The 17,324-nt window shown below is 42.3% G+C and overlaps 1 protein-coding gene across 5 annotated transcripts in view; it reads right to left on the bottom strand.

Annotated features, from left to right (window-relative positions):
* RAD51B (RAD51 paralog B) overlaps window positions 1–17,324 on the bottom strand; it is a 630,999-nt gene that overhangs the window by 175,224 nt on the left and 438,451 nt on the right. The window lies entirely within an intron of this gene.

Below are 17,324 nucleotides of genomic sequence, written 5' to 3'. Positions count from 1 at the left end.
AAACGTGTTGAGAACAACAAGGCACAGAAGTGCACACAAAGAAGAGACTGCTTGCTTCTTCCTAAAGGTGAGTTGTCAAAAAAGGGTTCAGAGAGGAGGGGCACTCTGGTTGAGTCTTGACAGCTGAGTCAGTTTTGGGGGAGGCTAGAAGGCACAAATTATAGGCAGAAGAGCAGCAATGCAACCCCAAATTGTGAAACAGCCTAGCCCCTAAGAGGTACTCTGAGTACTTCACAATGGCTCTAGTGTATGTGTTTGGGGGAGGAGGGGGGTGATGGAGAAATGAGGCTGAGAGAGAAAACATTCAAGGAGATATGGCTGGAGAACTCAGCAGCTGCCAGACCCTTGAGGTCCCTGTATGTATGCTAAGGAGTTTGGACTTAATCCTAGAGGCAGTAAAAAGACCCTGAGGGATTTCAAATACAACAGTAACACAATCACGCTGTTGCATTGGAAAGAACACTTTGGCCATGGTACAGAAGAGGGAATAAGAACTACAGAGTGGGGGGGCTGCTGGACCAGTCCAGGTGAGAGAAAATTCAAGGTGTGAACTTAGACACTGGATGTATGGCTGGATATGAGAGGTACTGAGGAGAGAAATTTTGATAATGGAATAGATGTTGGGGGGAAGGGGCAGTGGAGAGGAAAGGAAATCTATGTTGATTCCTAGGATTGGGGTTTGGGGACGGGATAACTGGTGAAGCTATTCATCGTGAGAGGAGTAGAGGAGGAGGAATAAGATCTTTTATTTGCTGAAAAACAACAAAAGGAATCAGTGACTTTCTGGTTATAATCTAAGCTAGGAAACCATATCAAATGAAGCTGTGCTTCAGGGTGTCTCGGAAAATTCTTTTTCTGTCCTTGTGGCTTTTTAATGTCGTGGATTAGATTACCATGTTGAAGATGAAGCCATCTTAAATCTGTTTTGGAAAAAGATAGGATATAAATAAATAACACATAAAAAGCCAAGATATTTAGTTTTTAGATCCATTCTCTACACATATATAAGACAAATACAGGATCTTTCCAAACATTTTTTGTGAGGATTGAGGGGACCATTAAGTTATACACCTTTCCCACCTGAATTCTGAACCCATCGAAAGAAACAGAGGAAGTAGAAGATATGGCTTGGGAGCACAGCAACAGTAGGCTCCCCCCAGATAAATTAGGGAGTGGCCCCAATGCCTCTGTGGTTGGTGGAGCACCATACCTTCCTTAAAGTTCCTTCCTTATTCCAGACTCACCAGTCAAATGAACCATTCCACTTCCCTTGAGGAGTGATGAAGAAGCAGAGAAGCCAAGAGCTGCTTAGGGAAAACCCTTCCTCATGGAGAATAAGGCCTTTCCCTAAAGTCCTTGTCTAGTAAACTTTTAAAAATTATTCTTTTCCTAACGTAAGCAGTGCATGTTTCAGTAAGCATCAAGTGGCTTCTGTGTCCCAGGCACCGGATGAGGCACTGAAGATAAAGAAAGACAAAGTTCTGTCTTCAAATGTTCACACCCTATTTCAGGAAGCTAGATCTGTAGAAGGAAGATAACCAAGGGACAGAGTAGAGAGGCAAGCAAGCAAAATATTTGGAAGCAAGGAGGAAGTAACAATTAGTTACAACTCCAGGGATGAGAGAATATTAAAAAGCACCTTGAATTTTTTTCTTTCACTACATATAATATTTGAAGCTGTCATTTCATTTTCATTACTGAAGGCTTTTCTTTTCTTTTCCTTTTTTTTTTTTTTTTGCCAAGGATATGAAAGTGTCTGACATGCAATTGTGTAATGTATGGGTGGACAGCTGTTCTTTCTGCCTACTCAACACCCCATCCCCCTTTTCTGGTAACAAAAGGCTTCCTTTCCTTTGGAGAACTGCCCCAGCCCCACCTTTGGGGCCCCTGTCTTTCTGCCACAGGGGTATGCAAGTAATCCAGTGGGTCAGATGGATTCTTTGGGGGTACTGACTTAAAGGCAGAAAGAAAAAGGACCCCATGCCTTTTGAGATCCTAAGTGATGAGGACTAGGGAAGCCACTTTGTCACCATGTGGCAGAACCTGCTAAGGTTAAAACTAACAGGAGGAAACCAGAGCAGAGAGATAGAAACAGTGCTAGAAACAATGATACACTGTTGGAAACCCAGTTAGATCCACCCCCTAGACTTCTCAATTACCTTAACCAAGAAATTCCATTGGACTGGTTACCTGCACCGAAGACCCTAGATAATACAATACTTATCATAAGCTTACAAATTACTTGGATTACTTACAGATTGCTTCTATTGTATCTTTGACCTAAAATATTCAAGTTGAGACTTCCACAAAACTTTATGAAGACGCTTACTGCTTTAGTGCTTTAAGATACGTCCTAGGAATTGACAATTAATTCTATAAATGATAGTGCCATTTTATGATGAAGCTACTCTAATATGGTATCATTTATCAACTATCACTTCTAATTTTTATTTTTCCAATTATATCATACTTACAGCTCAACCTTTACTAATACATGTTTCTATGATTTATTTTAATCCATCATACCTTTTTTTTTATTACAGTTTACTGAAATATAGTCACCTTGGTTCTTGTTGCCCTTTTAAAGAGACAAAATTCATTTTCAATTCTAACTTTGTCATTAACAGTGTGCTTTATCTTAATATTCTCTCTGCCCAATCCATCTTAGGGGCATCTGCAAGGTTAAGACATCATCCATAAGTGGAAATTGTTGCTTTTCACCTTCTCTGAAGGTGAAAATACCAGCAAAATTAGAATTTTAAATAGCAGGAATGACTGACTCTCGGTTTACACAGCAGTAAAATAAAGACAGTGAACCCTATTTTCCTCTTCTTGCCCTATAAAAATGAAATGGGACAAGTTAGAACACGTAGCTATCTCTGAACACCAAAGGTGGTGGTGTTACCTATTGCTTTTGTATTTTATTTTCTACCAAATTCTGATCTCTTAGAGAGTCAAGTATCATGGATGTTTTTGGCCATCCCAGATAATGTAAAATGGTGGCAAGATGATAAAGAGAGGAAAGAATGAAAGGTTTTCTACTTTCCTTGGTAACTCATTCCAGTGTTTCCAAAACATCTGGAAGTTATTTCTAATAAATACTTCTAAGTAAACACTATTGGTAAAATACTATCAAATACTAGCCTTGTGCCAATCACTGCTATATTCCTCCTAAAGCATTTCCTCTTTTTGTTAACCCTTTTGTAGACAAAGATAAGGCAGAAGACTTTCCTATAAAAGATCATTATAAAGTCATATCTCAGCATTGTCTGTGATAAACCACCTCAATTCCTTTAAACATTCTTTATTTTGGTGATTAAAATTATACGTCTGCTTCTCCCTCTCCCACTCCCCCTGCTTGTGTTTCCTCTCTCGCTGTCCAATAAATAAATAGAATCTTTAAAAAAAAGATATATCATTTGCAAATATCTTTTAAAAAATTATATGCATCATAGAATATGACTATGTGATTATACCACTGTCTTACTCAACTACTTTTCAACTTTTACTACTTGGGAGAAGCAGATTTGCCAAGGCTCTAATTTTCTCAACATTCAAACTGATGCGTATTTATAAGAGGGAGAACTAAACACAGAGGACAGTATATTCAGTGTTTGGCTTAGTGGCATCTGTAAGGTTAAATCATCCTAAGATATGGAAATTGTTGCTTCTCACTTTCCTTAAATGTGAAAATTTTGGCAATGAGGCTGAAATCAGAAATAAAGTTATTTGGCATAGATGCCAGGGTTGGATGGAGAATAAGAATATAGAAAATATAGAGAAATACTTTGAGACATCTTAACAGCCTTCAGTCTGAACTCACTCACACATGGGGGCCCTTGGCAGCCATGTTTGAAGAATGCTATCTGATTGGTATAAGGGCAGGCACATCACATATACTAGGCCAATCAGATCTTCTTGCAGAAATTTAGATTGAGAGATGCTAGTCAGCCTGGACTGGTCCACTGAACTGAGGATCCATAAACTTGGGTACTGAGAAGGTACCATGTTTGGCTGAGTGCTCACTAAGCAGTGAAAGTAGTCAGTAGAGAAAGAGAAAAAGAAGGAAGCCGATATATGGAGAGAAGTAGAGCTTTAAGTCCACAAGGTTCTGAAGGGAGCTAGGCAGACAGAGGGATATATGTTGGGGAGTGAGGACTAGCTGCCTGGGTCCTGCTCCACTTCCAGGCTTGGGTCTCTTATGAAGCTCAGATGGATCTGATGCTCTTGGTTTTACAAAATTCTCCTGCTTTCTTCTGGTAAATTTCTCTTTTTTGTTATGACAATTTGAGTGGGTTTCAATTATTCACAAACAAAAGATTTCTAACCTAGGCAATAAGATAGTGGTTCTCAATTGTGGTTGAGCATCAGAATGCCTCCCAAAAAGGTTTTCAAAAGCACAAATACCCGTGTCCTGCCTCCAGGGATTCTGACTCAGCAGGTCTAGGACAGAGCCTGGACAGGTTAAATTCTTAAAAAACTCGACCTGAGATCTCATGGAATGACAACCATGGAATAGCGGCCAAAAGCTAGGCATCAAAGGGAAAAGGACATTTTTGGACCAAGATAACAATGGCAAAAGGGAAAAAATAACCATAGGATGGAAGAGTGCGCACCACTTCCACAAAGCCGAATACTGTAAATGACTAATCTTATCATTTACTTCCACGCTGAGCAAACTGTGGTCAATTTCAGTCATCTGTCATGAAAAAGGCTTCAAAGTATTGCAGGTTTGATTTACATATCAACAAACTATCCCCTGCAACTTTAAATCTAAATCATTTTGGTACCTGGAAGCATCAAATCTTAAAAGAAAAAACAAAAAACAAAAAAACAGGGCGCCTGGGGTGGCTCAGTTGGTTAAGCGACTGCTTTCGGTTCAGGTCATGATCCTGGAATCCTGGGATCGAGCCCCACATCGGGTTCTCGGCTTGGCGGAGAGCCTGCTTCTCCCTCTGACCCTCTCCCCTCTCATGCTGTTTCTCTCTCTCTCTCTCTCTCTCTCTCTCTCTCTCTCTCTCTCTCTCTCTCAAATAAATAAATAAAATCTTTAAAAAAAAACCCAAAAAACAAAACAAACCTCACGGAGCTGGACAATTATAGGTTGCAATGAGCTAGGCTAGGCACAAATGAAAATAAGATGTGGGTGTGTACAAGAGGCAATTAAGTGGGAATTTGCTATAGAAATTCTTCCCTGAACAGGAAGAAATTGAGTCCAAAAGTTGATTATATTCGTCTGACAGCAAGATTAACACCCAAATTATGGAATTAATTAGTAAGAAAGACTGCAAGTGAAATCACCCTCTTATTACTTTGACAAAGGAATTTATCTCAGGTTTAGAGAGTGGATCTTTTCTAGGGTAGATGAGAAAGTTTACTGTAATATTTGTAAAAAAATCTCTTCTACAACCATGAAAAGGAAATTTGTAATAACCTACTCTGTAGAAATCCATCTTTTACAACTGCATTATTGGGGAAGGAGGCCCTGGTAACAAAAAAAGATACAGTTACCTCGCTTGCAAAGCCTGGGAATGAATTCTCTACCAGTGAATGGGTTGATGTCTGGAAGTCACATCAGGATTAATATACAGTAGCAGAAGTTTCAATAAACTCATACAGGAAAAGAGAATCTAATTTATCAGTTACAAATCTCCTCCATTCAATAGGTACAAATTTGGCAGCAAGTGGAACTTTGTCATCATCTTATGTTAAGGTTCAAGGCCTTTTTGTAAAAATGACTACAGGAGTTTAGGGTATTTCCTTCTTGAAAAATTTCAAGAACTTGCTGGTAATTGATTGGAGAGCATCATGTAACAATGTGGTATTAGAAAGTAAGAACCCCAGCAGGGAGAGCCGTCTGCTATGGTCAGTGTCATTGCTCAGTGGTCCCATGAGTAGCCCCACATGTACCAAAAGGGAAAAAATAAGTGTTGGATGAAAGATAATGAAAAGACAATATAACCAGCATCCCACATTTACAACATTGTTCTGGACAAATAGATATCTTACTTTTTAAAATCCTGCTTTCTTTTAACTGCAAAACTGAAACTCCCCCCAAGTCAAATATGAAGGAAGATACTAATGACAGCTTTGAGAGATAGGTATGTGGTTTATGGCAAAAGATGGGAGAACCATAATTAAAGATCCCGTTTCCTCAATAGTTTGTTCTATGAATGATGTAATAATAAGAGCCAGCATTTGTTGAGAACCTATACCACACACCATTCTTACACAGTACATCTTTTAACTCTTTTGCTCTCGTTACGGCCACTGAAATAGGTGATCTTATTATTTCCACTTTTACACCGGCACAGAGAGGTTAAATAGCCACTAGGGTGAAAGAAGTGAAAGTGGAAGAGCCAGGATACACGCCCAGGAAAGCGTGACTTCTGACAAACCTCTTCACATCTCTGTTACACTACTTCCCTGAATGCAGTGACCACACGGACTTCTCACTTTGCTCCTCATCTCTTCAAGCATGGCTGGCCTCAGGGCTATTTCCACAAGACAAACCTGTGGCAGGGGGCCTGGTGGTCCACAGTGAAGGCTCAGCAGAATTTCCATTCATTCCCACACGTCAGTGATTTTGTTACTGGAAAATCAAGAGTCACAGATTCTGGTACCTACTCTAGTTAGCAGAATTTGAACAAGCCTCTCCAGACCACAGTTTCCTCATTTAAATAATAAATAAATAAATAAGTAATCACATCAGATGATCCCTGAGGCAATTTTCCAACTCTCTGAAATGCTAGGAGAAAACAAGGGAAAGATTCCAGGCCTCTCTACAATTCCCCGCATTGTCGGGTCTTACCGGCACCGCCCTCCCTGAGTTTATCAGCAGCTGCGGGCAGGTAAATTAGTCTTGGTGAAACCTGTAGGTGGCAGAAAGGAAAGCCCCTGTGCCTGGGGGCCTGGAAAGATGCAAGTCACAAAATGGCGGCAGGACTAAAGCATGCTGGCTGCACAGATGCATGGACGATCTTTTTTAATTCTGAAAACGTTTTAAATACAGAATACACAGAGAAAACAGTAACAAACACTTTCTACATTTTCTTCGGTCTTTAAAAAATCCTTTGTCTTGTACATTAAAAAATATATCAAGTCAAAGTACTGCCATTGCATTTCCTTCTCCTGGTGACAACCATTATTAAGAATTCGGTATTCATCTTTCTAGTCTTTTTTTTTATAAATACAAATATGGTGGTTTGGGTACATAATCTTATTTGTGGAGCACAGGGTAACTCTCAGGCACACATCTAGAACTGTATTTATAGGATTGCAGTGTGTGTGCATTTTCCTGTCTAACTAGATGCTACCAGATTATTCGAAGTGACTGTACCAGTTTACTCTTTCATTAGCAATATAAGTTCTTGTTTCCTCACATGCTCATCGACATTTAGGAGTTTTCATTTGGTTCTGATTTTGGTTTTGGTTTTGGTAGGGTGTTTGTTTCTTTTGGCCAAATTGATGGGTAAGAGTGCTATCTCATTTTGTATTATTATTTCCTTAATGACTCGTAAAGTTGAAGACTCAAGTTTCTTCTTCTAAAATCTACCAGTTTATAGCTTTTGCCCAATTTTCTATTGGGTCATCATTTTCTTTTTATTCATAGAATATGAACATGCCTAATTTCCTAAGACTAGTGGGTGAGAGAGAGACTAGCTTGGGAGCCCCTGGTTGGCCCCAGTTGGGTCAAGGGGCTACCTGATTGGCTGGCAGGCTTGTAACAGAACCAACATTCAACAGCAGAAAGAGTGAGGTCATTCTAGTCAGGAAAACAGCTAACTAACTGGTTACTCACTGGGTGGGCAGGTTGTGGACAAGGCTCTTGGGGTCTTTTTCATTTGCCCAGCCATTGCTCTGGTCACTCTGCTATGCTCTACCTCTATGCCCTACTCATTAGAAGGGAGAAATATATGCCAGCCTTGCCATTATCTCTCATGGGATGGAGATCTCTTGAGCTTTTAAAGAAAGGTTCCACATAGATGAGATGAATTAAAAATGTAGAGCAGATGAAACGAACTGCAGTGGAATAGGAGGGAGGTATTTACTGTATTTCTCTGTACCTGAGTTTTTTCTTCTGAGAAATGGGGGGACATCATTTTTGTTTTCTTTGCCCTGGAGCTAATTACAGACAGCACAGAGGTGAGAATACAGCAGATGTAAAATCTTCTCTTTCTGTGAGGTGAGCGAGTATGTGGCATGAACTTTTTCCCCAAAAGAACTTGGGTCTTTTAACATGTAGGCCACGAGGCTGCTCCATGGCACTGTCCCTAACTTTCTCAGTGGAGAAGAGCCATGCACCCTACAGAGGTTTAGAAAGAAAACAATACTATGAAAGGGAGCTTAGTCTCTCTGGGTTTTCTTGAAATAATGATCTCGTGTCAAGCTCTGACTGTTAAAATGAATTATATTTTGATTAATGACCTTTATTCTGCTAAAAAAATAAATGACCAAAGTGTGTGTTTATATATGCAGAGATGTATATTATATATATGTGTGTGTGTATCTCCTTTGTGTCCGTGTGGGTGTACACCAGGAGTGAAAGAGCAGCTGTTCTAGCCATTTATGTTTGGGGGATGGGCGGGTAATACAGTAAGCTCTGTTGAAAGGAAATTATGGGAGAGAATCTGATACCCTGAATCTTTCAACTAGATAGAGGTCAGGGGGCAAGTGTGGAAATAAACATAGAAACTAGCTTCTTGTTTCTAAATCAGTTTTTAAAAAGTAAACATATAACATGCACTCTTTTTGGAGGTTAGATTCTTGTCGTTTAGAGGCGTTTGGTTTGTTGGCTTGTTTGCTTGTGTTTCTCAGTTGATTTTTCTTGCTTAATTCAACGGGGACATGAGTTGGGGTGGGGTATTGCCAGGTCCCTTTGTATCAAAACCACCATGTTCAGCAAACTCTTCCCCCAATACGTTTGACGACTGGTTTGCTGACCTGCTATTCTTCTCTCTTTTCAGTTACTCCCCTGTAACTTAAAACTACAGATCTAGAAATTATCACTTGAATTTATTTAGAATAAGTGATTGAGAAGTCAGCCAACCCCTGCTTATTAGCAGATTCACTTAAAGGTTGGAAAACTTCCTGGATGAATTACTTTTAAGTGACCATGTGGGCTCCACGAAGGAAATGACTGCTGGTGTATAATATATGGAAACAGCAGCGTCTAAGCAATGTGGCCAGGGAAATTGCAGAACGCAGTCGTGGAGCTAATTAGTAGATGTGTGGGCGCATGAAAACTACAGCTAGAGGAGCTCGTGCTGGTACAAAGCATCCTGTGTCATCAGTTGGTAGAACTTGAGATAATGGCCCAAGTAGTAGAGAAGAAAGTGGAGCAACCTGTGGTCTTGAATTTTTTTTTTAACCTTAACTTTTAAATAGGTCTCGATCCATCAAAGCAGTAATAATGCCAAAACTATTGTCCTTTAGAATAGCTTTTCCATGTATAAATCTAGAATTGTTTCCCTAGATGAAATCCATTTTCCTGAGTCTTGGTTTGAAGTCTCTGGATCTCAAATGAGTCTGGTCAAGTTGTAGTAGGCAATAAGCCACATACTTCCCCAGTGTCAACATTAAATGCTCCTGACTCAGTGGAACCCATACACTTAATTCTAGCCCTCCCAAACTACTGACACCCATGCTAAACTATCACATTATTTGTCTCATTTATATAGTTAGTGCAGAAACAAATTATGGTGTTCTGTCCCACAGTGGCAAATGAAGGAGTAGAAAATAGAAATCCTAGGTTTTATCCTTCCTTCACCACTACGTTTTTTGTTTTTCTGATACTGTTTGTCCATACACAGTATTTGCTTCCTTACAGGCACGTTATGGGTGTTGGAAGTAACTTCTGGACAGAACTACACCTAAACCAAACCAGCCAGTGTTTGTTCATCTTACAGTTTAAGATATGTAGCAGTGGTTTCAAAATTCTTTTGAAAAGCAAATCTACAATGTAGTAATCAGAATCTTAGCGAAGAGGAATCCTAAAGGTCATTTAGTCCAACCTTCACCCAGTATAAGAATCCTATCTGGTTGAAAAAAATCCTTCTTCTGTACAAATGAAATGTCTAAGGCCATTTTTTCTTAATATACTCAGTAGAGGAGGACAGCATCTGCCACCTTTTTCTTTATAAGAACTCTTCCTATACTTAAGTACCATTTATTTTCTCCCTTCAATCTTCTTTTCTTTAGGTTAAATAGCCCACTTTCATCATTCTTCAGAGATCTGATTTTCCATGCTTTTAATCATTTCAATTGCTTTCCACATCCTCTCAAAATGCATAAGCCCAAGCTGGGCATACTGGCTGAATGAGAGCTTTGCTAATAATATTTCATTAATGCTGAATGAATATGGTGACCCAGTTTTTCATGCCAGGCTCCTGTTAACATAGTCCATCTACCATCATGTTAGATTTTAAAATGTGCTTGAAACACAAACACACACACACACACACACACACACACAATTGATTCTCTGACCTCTTTAACTATGTTATCAAAAAATATTTTTAACATTAACTTGTTTAAATGTGAAAACTCCTAAATCATTTAGAATGCTTTTTCCCCCCTAAGGTAAAACCCAGACCTCATGGGGCTTTAACATTTAATCATAGATGTCACATGCAGCTGGTGATACACCTTGTTATCAGTCCCAAGTCTCCTCCTGGAATTCCCAAATTCCATATGTGTGTCATCCTGCTTTCTAGAACCAAAGACAAGGAAAAATACTCTGTAGTTCTCTGGGACTTGTAGCTCAAGGTGACCATACTATCTTTTTAGTAGCTTGTGACCTCTAGGGGGCTTGCAGGTTCCAGAAAGGGTTGAATTCTCAGATGTGTGGATATTTTACTCAAGAGCCCAGGTTATAAGTGACAGAGTACCAACTCAAGTTGTCATAATGGGCAAAACAAAAGGTAGGGCCTATTAATGGGTCACATTTCCAAGGTGGGTGGACCCAAGTGCTCAAGTGATGATGGAATCTCTTCCTCCACAGTTCAGCTCTGCTTTCAGAGTGTGGATGATCTTTTTTTGTTTTGTTTTGTTAAAGATTTATTTATTTATTTATTTGACAGAGAGAGAGAGAGAGAGAGAGAGATAGCGAGAGAGGGAACACAAGCAGGGGGAGTGGGAGAGGGAGAAACAGGCTTCCCGCGGAGCAGGAGCCCGATGCGGGGCTCGATCCCAGGACCCTGGGATCATGACCTGAGCCGAAGGCAGATGCCCAACGACTGAGCCACCCCGGCGCCCCCAGAGTGTGGATGATCTTAAGCAGGCTCCCCCTATGTGCTGGCTACAGGCTTACATTCTACAAGTTTAGGGACCCTAGCAGAGAGAGGGGGCCCCTCTTTCCTGGTAGTTCCAGCCAAACTCTTGTGGTGGATTCTCATCTCCTTAGCTTGACTCACATATTTATTCCTAAACCAATCACTGAAACTCTGCTTGGTCTGATCCAGGTTCAGAGTCAACTTCTAGAGCTGGAGGGTGGCATCAGCCTCATATCAACCACACAGATGAAGATCCGGATGGGAAAATTGAGGTGTTGTTTCCAAAAGAAAGAGGAAGGAAAGCTTGTCAGGGGAGAGCACAGCACTCGTCTACTGCTAGGCCTTCAGTGTCTCCTCATGCCTTTCAGGGAGTCCACAGTGGCCTGGCCTCTGACACACAGTATGGGGTCAGCAAAGGCTGAACGGATGAATCCACTGGCTAGAGGCCTAGCCCATCACCAGCACAAGACCTCAGACACTTAAGGACAACAGTAGCATGGCCTCACAATGCACAGAAGAAAATGCTTTCTGGGTTGGGATTGGGGTACCGGGTGAAGGGAAAAGGGCTGAGAAGGTACAGTTCTTTCTGTATAATTTCAGAAAGTGCAACTCAAGAATTAGAGAAATCTCTCCCATGGATCTAAGAAAAAGCATATACTTAAAGCCTGTAATGAGAATTCCCTTAGTATTTCTTTGATCCCCAATTCAGTGAAGTTCTGATCAGAACTTTGGTGGCTTTAGGTCAGCTCAGTAAAATAGGATGACCACAGATAATACAGCTGGATAAAGGTATAGGAGGTGTATGAAAAGTAGGAGGGACCAAAGGGTTCCATAGAGAAGTGGGGCACTTCTTTGGGGCACTGAGCAGAGGTAGGATAGCTGTTCTAGGAAATCACCTACCTTGTGAAAGTGATTTAAGGGGTTTTATGCTGGACTGTCAATGTAAGACGAATGAACATCGGTGAATAACTCTAAGAGTCTACACTGTGACTTCCAGACACTGTGCTGAAATGGACCATAATCATGTGTCCTATGGCACAGTGATTAACTTTTAAATTCCAGTTTATTTGGCCTTTTTGTAGTCACAGATACTCCTTTGCAATTACGAGTCGATATTTAATTTGACTACCTTATACTGTGTTCAATGAATACCTTTTTAAAGATTACCATCTACTCATAGTGGTTAGAACTTGAAATAATTACAGTCTGTTTACCTTTGGTTCCTTGTTGAGTCTTAAGTTAATTACAAAAAATATTTGTAAGTAATAAAAATAGCCTTGTTGGGTAACACAGGCCTTGGTATTAAAAGCAAAAGGGAACCAGGAAGTTTAGTTGGGTTCCCAAAGGAGTTTCTGGCTGAGAAAGGTTTGGGAAGCACCATGCTAGAAGTCTCCAAATGTAATATACTCTTGGCCTAAGCACAGTAGGAGAAAGCAGTGTAGAGGAAAAGAGGAGGGAAAATGAAGCAACTCTCTTTGTAAAAAGAAGAATCTCTGAAGAATAGCATTTTTATTCTCTGTGCACTCTGGAAGAAAACAAGCTAACTTATACACAATTCTCCCCAACCCCCAGATGGGCTAAACTAATAAGACACTGAGAAAAATAACTGAGCTCATCAGAATGTGATGTAGTAACTATGGTAGAAATACTTTATAACCTATTAAAAATTTAGCTTGCCAAAGCCCATAAAATTGAAATACACATCCCCACCTCTAAAATCAAGCATGAAAACATGTTTTCCAGGTATATTCCTGTGGGTCAGTCCAGATTTACCCTCCATGCTTCTCCACCCGGCTATCTGCTTTGGAACCTGACCTGGGTGGACCACATCAACAGGACTCTTCCCTGGGTTTGGCCACTGGGGGGCGCCAGCAGGGGACTGAAGGGGGTACAATGGCCTTGGGCTGTGGGTCGCCCACGCCTCTTGATGGAAGGTCTCAGATCCTGCCCATCAGTCCTCCCTGTCTCCTGTTTCCAAAATCCAGCCCATCCTCTTGCCTTTTCAGTCTAAGGGCAAGAGGATGGAGCCAATGATGGAGCCAACGATGATTAGCACCCGAATACTGCACAAGCCCTGTGGTCTCCCTGCACCCCGGTCCACTCCATTACAGGGACTCCTCTTATTATACAGGTTTTCTGAATGATCCTAATAAAAGTGCCATCTTATCCTGATGGGATCCTGGCTGATACAATATGTAATGTACTCAGTTGAAGAAAAAGTTGTAGAAAAAGTTCTAGTAAATAACCCGTGCCTCCTTTTATTTCTAGTCCTAACATTTATTGTTATTTTTATTAGAGTTGAATGCAGGCCAAGCCTAGGCATAAGGAGGTTTACGACGAAAACCGCCCTCAGTCCTCTACTAATGATCTAGACACAGATACAGAGTGGACTGGAACAAGAACTGCTTGGCTTTCATCACACTGACACGAACCTGCTGCTTCCTCCCCACGGTCTTCAAAAATCCCGACCTCATCCTTATAACCTGGCACCCTTTCCTTCTATTAGGTAGTGGTGGGGCAAACAGCACTGTTTGTGAGAGTGTCCAGGACAGTACTAACACGCAGTAAGTACAATTGGGGAGATAAGTCTTACTTATTAATGGGTAATAAAATTATTCAGCTAGTGTTTCATAAAAGATGAAAAGGAATTGCTCTAACCCCTGAGCACCACCATAGCAGGAACCGTATCTCAGACATGGTTCCGGTCCCTGACCTAGCTCAGTGCCTGGCACTTAGTAGGGGCCTATGAAAACACTGAGATGTGTCAGCATTACTTTCTAAGGGGCAGTAGGATGGTAAGGGCTGTGGAGAGCCCCACTTGTGTGTCCTGGGTGTACATTTCTACCATGTACACAGTTCCTCTCTTCTTCACAGAAATATGATCAATGGCGCCCTCAGTGGTGCTTAGCCAATTTGGGGTCATGGACGTCCCCCTTTGAGAATCTGACACACCAACAGATAAATAGAGGTCAAGGACAAAAAGTAAAAGGAGACAAGACAAAACAAACCTCTTAGTTAAGATGCTCTGCACAGTCCTGAAGCAGATGTATTCCCCGTGTAGAAAACGGGCAGGGCACAAGGTACTCCATGAGGAATCTGAGAAAGCGCATTCACAAGACTATAGCCCAGAGGAACTTACTTCCTCTACGCAGACTCCAGCTTCTGACACTGAATACCTATGGTGAGTGGTGGTGATGGTGATGAGAGCTGTGCCTATGGGCCCAGGTGCTGCGCTAAGTGTTGCACCTATCTCAACTCGGTTAGCCTCCCAGCATCTTTATTATGTAGGTACTACTACTATCCTCATTGTAAAGAAGAAGAAGTTGAGACACAGGGAGGTTTAGTGGATGGTTCAAAGTCATAAAAGTCCTTCACGAGGAGCCCAGGATTAGAATCCAGGTAGTCCCAGGGCACCTGGGTGGCTCAGTAGGTTAAGCATCTGCCTTTAGGCTCAGGTCACGATCCTGGGGTCCTGGGATCTCTCCCTGCATCGGGCTCCCTGCTCAGCAGGGAGTCTGCTTCTCCCTCTCTCTCCCCCTCTGCCGCTCCCCCCCGCCCCCCAGGCTTTCTTGCTTACTCTCTCTCTCTCAAGTAAATAGAGAAAATCTAAAAAAAAAAAAGAATCCAGGTAGTCCCACAAAATGCTTGAGCATCTGCTCACATCTGCTATTGCTCCCTAATAAGCTAGTAACTATTTCACCTCACTAATGGGACGTTATGCGCACAAGTTCGTTGAGCATCTACTGGAGTGTAAGGCACTGTGCTAGCTGCTACGGGAGAGGCAGAGATGTGTGAACCAGTTTCACCTGATGAAGGCAGAAATGCTGGGAGAGGGGGCAGGTTTAATGCCTCATTTGCATTAATAACATGGTATGGCACAGGTGAGGAATAACTGGGGTGAGGCATACGCGCGAGTGAGGTAAAGCACTGAGTGGATGGGTCTAAAGTAGCCTGAAAGGTGACATAAACTTCAAGGGAAAAGGAAATTTGACAACCTGAAAAAATTATTGGTAGGAATTAAAATGCAAAGTAACTGATAAAAAAGACAGTCACACTCTGGGAGGAAAAAGTACGTTCATATACCATGAAACACAAAAGTTTGTATCTAAAGTATATTATTTATATGATATACAAGGGGAAAAAGTATGAAGAGTCTTTTCTATCATTAGAAGATGCCACTTGAAAGCAGGGAAGTGCGGAAGTGAGCCCGGCGTCAGCTTGGGAATGTGGGAGAGCCGCAGTTCCAAAATGGACAGTTCTGATTCTGGGGCTCACCGTGTGCCAGGCCCTGTGCCAGGCGCTGGAGATGACCAGGATAGGGTACCTACCCTGAAGAAGTACATAATATGTTGGGAAAGACAAACTGCTTTGCAATTTACTATAAAGACTTTGTGATACCCCCAGTGACAGCGGATGAACAGTCTAGAAAACAAGGCCTGGAAATTTCATCAAGAGTATTCCCTCCACATATGCAGATTGGGAGCAGATAGTTTGTTCAATTCACCTGGGCTCAGATGGTCCATCCTAACACTGTCTGAGTAGATTTTAGAACATAAAACAAGGGCGCCTGGGTGGCTCAGTCGGTTAAGCATCCAACTCTTGATCTCGGCTCAGGTCATGATCTCAGGGTTGTGAGATCGAGCCCCGTGTTGGGCTCCACACTCAGTGCAGAGTCTGCTTGTCCCTCTCCCTCTCCCATGCTCGTGCTCTCTCTCTCTCCCTCTCTCAAAAATAAATACAAGCTTAAAAAAAAAAAGAACATAAAACAAGAGATTATTTGAGATCCACTAAAATAGCACCGTAAGTAAACTACATATAATTTGCTGATAGGTTGGCCACTGATAAAATGAGTGATGGTGTGTACGACTATGGGTGTGGAAAACAAGAGATTATTTGAGATCCACTCAAATAGCACTGTAAGTAAACTACATATAATTTGCTGATAGGTTGGGCACTGATAAAATGAGTGATGGTGTGTACGACTATGGGTGTGGTTTTATTTATGGCCCTCTAGGAGGTTAGTAAACTCTCATGGCTGCTGGTGACTGCAGGTGCCTGTGCTAGCCCCTTCTCTCAGCTGCTTTTCCTGCCGCTCCTGGCTGGCTTTGCAGCTTCTTTTTTAAAAGATTTTATTTATTTATATGACAGAGAGAGAGAGCACAAGCAGGGGGAGCGGCAGGCAGAGGGAGAGGGAGAAGCAGGCTTCCTGCGGAGCAGGGAGCCCGATGCGGGGCTCAATCCCAGGACCCTGGGATCATGACCTGAGCCGAAGGCAGAAGCTTAACGACTGAGCCACCAGGCGCCCCTGGCTTGGTAGCTTCTGAGGACTCCCAACGGCACGTCCCAGTCAGCAGGGTCTCTGAACTCCTGCATGTTCTCTTAGAATCTGAATGTCACGGTCCGAGGTCAAGCTCGGACTCTCAGAAGACTGTCCCTGCTCCCGCTTCCGCTCTCTGGAGGCAGAGCATTGGTACATCACTTCCTCTGCTGTGGGGCTTGGTTTCTCCAGGGTTTTTTTGTTTGCACTGTGCCTCCTCTCTGGCAGGCCTCCCAGTTCTCTAAGGAACGCCACCCTTCACGGCCAAGGCCTCGGACTCAAGGCCCAGTGAGGTCACAAGTCGGGGCTCAGCCCAGGACCTGGCACATAATAAGCACTCAGTAAAGGTTTGCTGCAGAATGGAGACATGAAGAAACGAATGCCCACATCTTTGGGCCTCTAAGGGACCCTGCCCTCGGCTGCACAGGCAGCAAGGCTCAGCTGCCACAGGCTGACTGGCTGGCCGGCCCCTTAGCAAGTGACAGTGTCCCCGAACATTTCGCCCTCCCGTCTGTTCCCGCTCCCAGAGCCCATGGTCTCCCTGGGTATTCCTGTCTTTGGGTGAGGAAGGCCCATTTGTCTTGTCCCTGGGCTCTCCTTGGAGGAGGGACAGCTTCTGGGCAGAGTGCTGCTGGGAAGACGAGCCCCGAGAAACAATAGATGGTCTTCCTCTCTGTATTCTTGCTTCCCCTTTTGAAATCCTCACAGTTGCCACATCTACTGGTCAAGGCTAC

This window comes from Callorhinus ursinus, unplaced genomic scaffold, assembly GCF_003265705.2.
Source record: "Callorhinus ursinus isolate GAN/ISIS: 27379988/994484 unplaced genomic scaffold, GSC_fseal_2.0 scaffold8, whole genome shotgun sequence".
Taxonomy (NCBI): Eukaryota; Metazoa; Chordata; class Mammalia; order Carnivora; family Otariidae; genus Callorhinus; species Callorhinus ursinus.
Note: the sequence above shows the minus strand (reverse complement) of the source record. Positions and strands in the feature narration are given on the sequence as shown.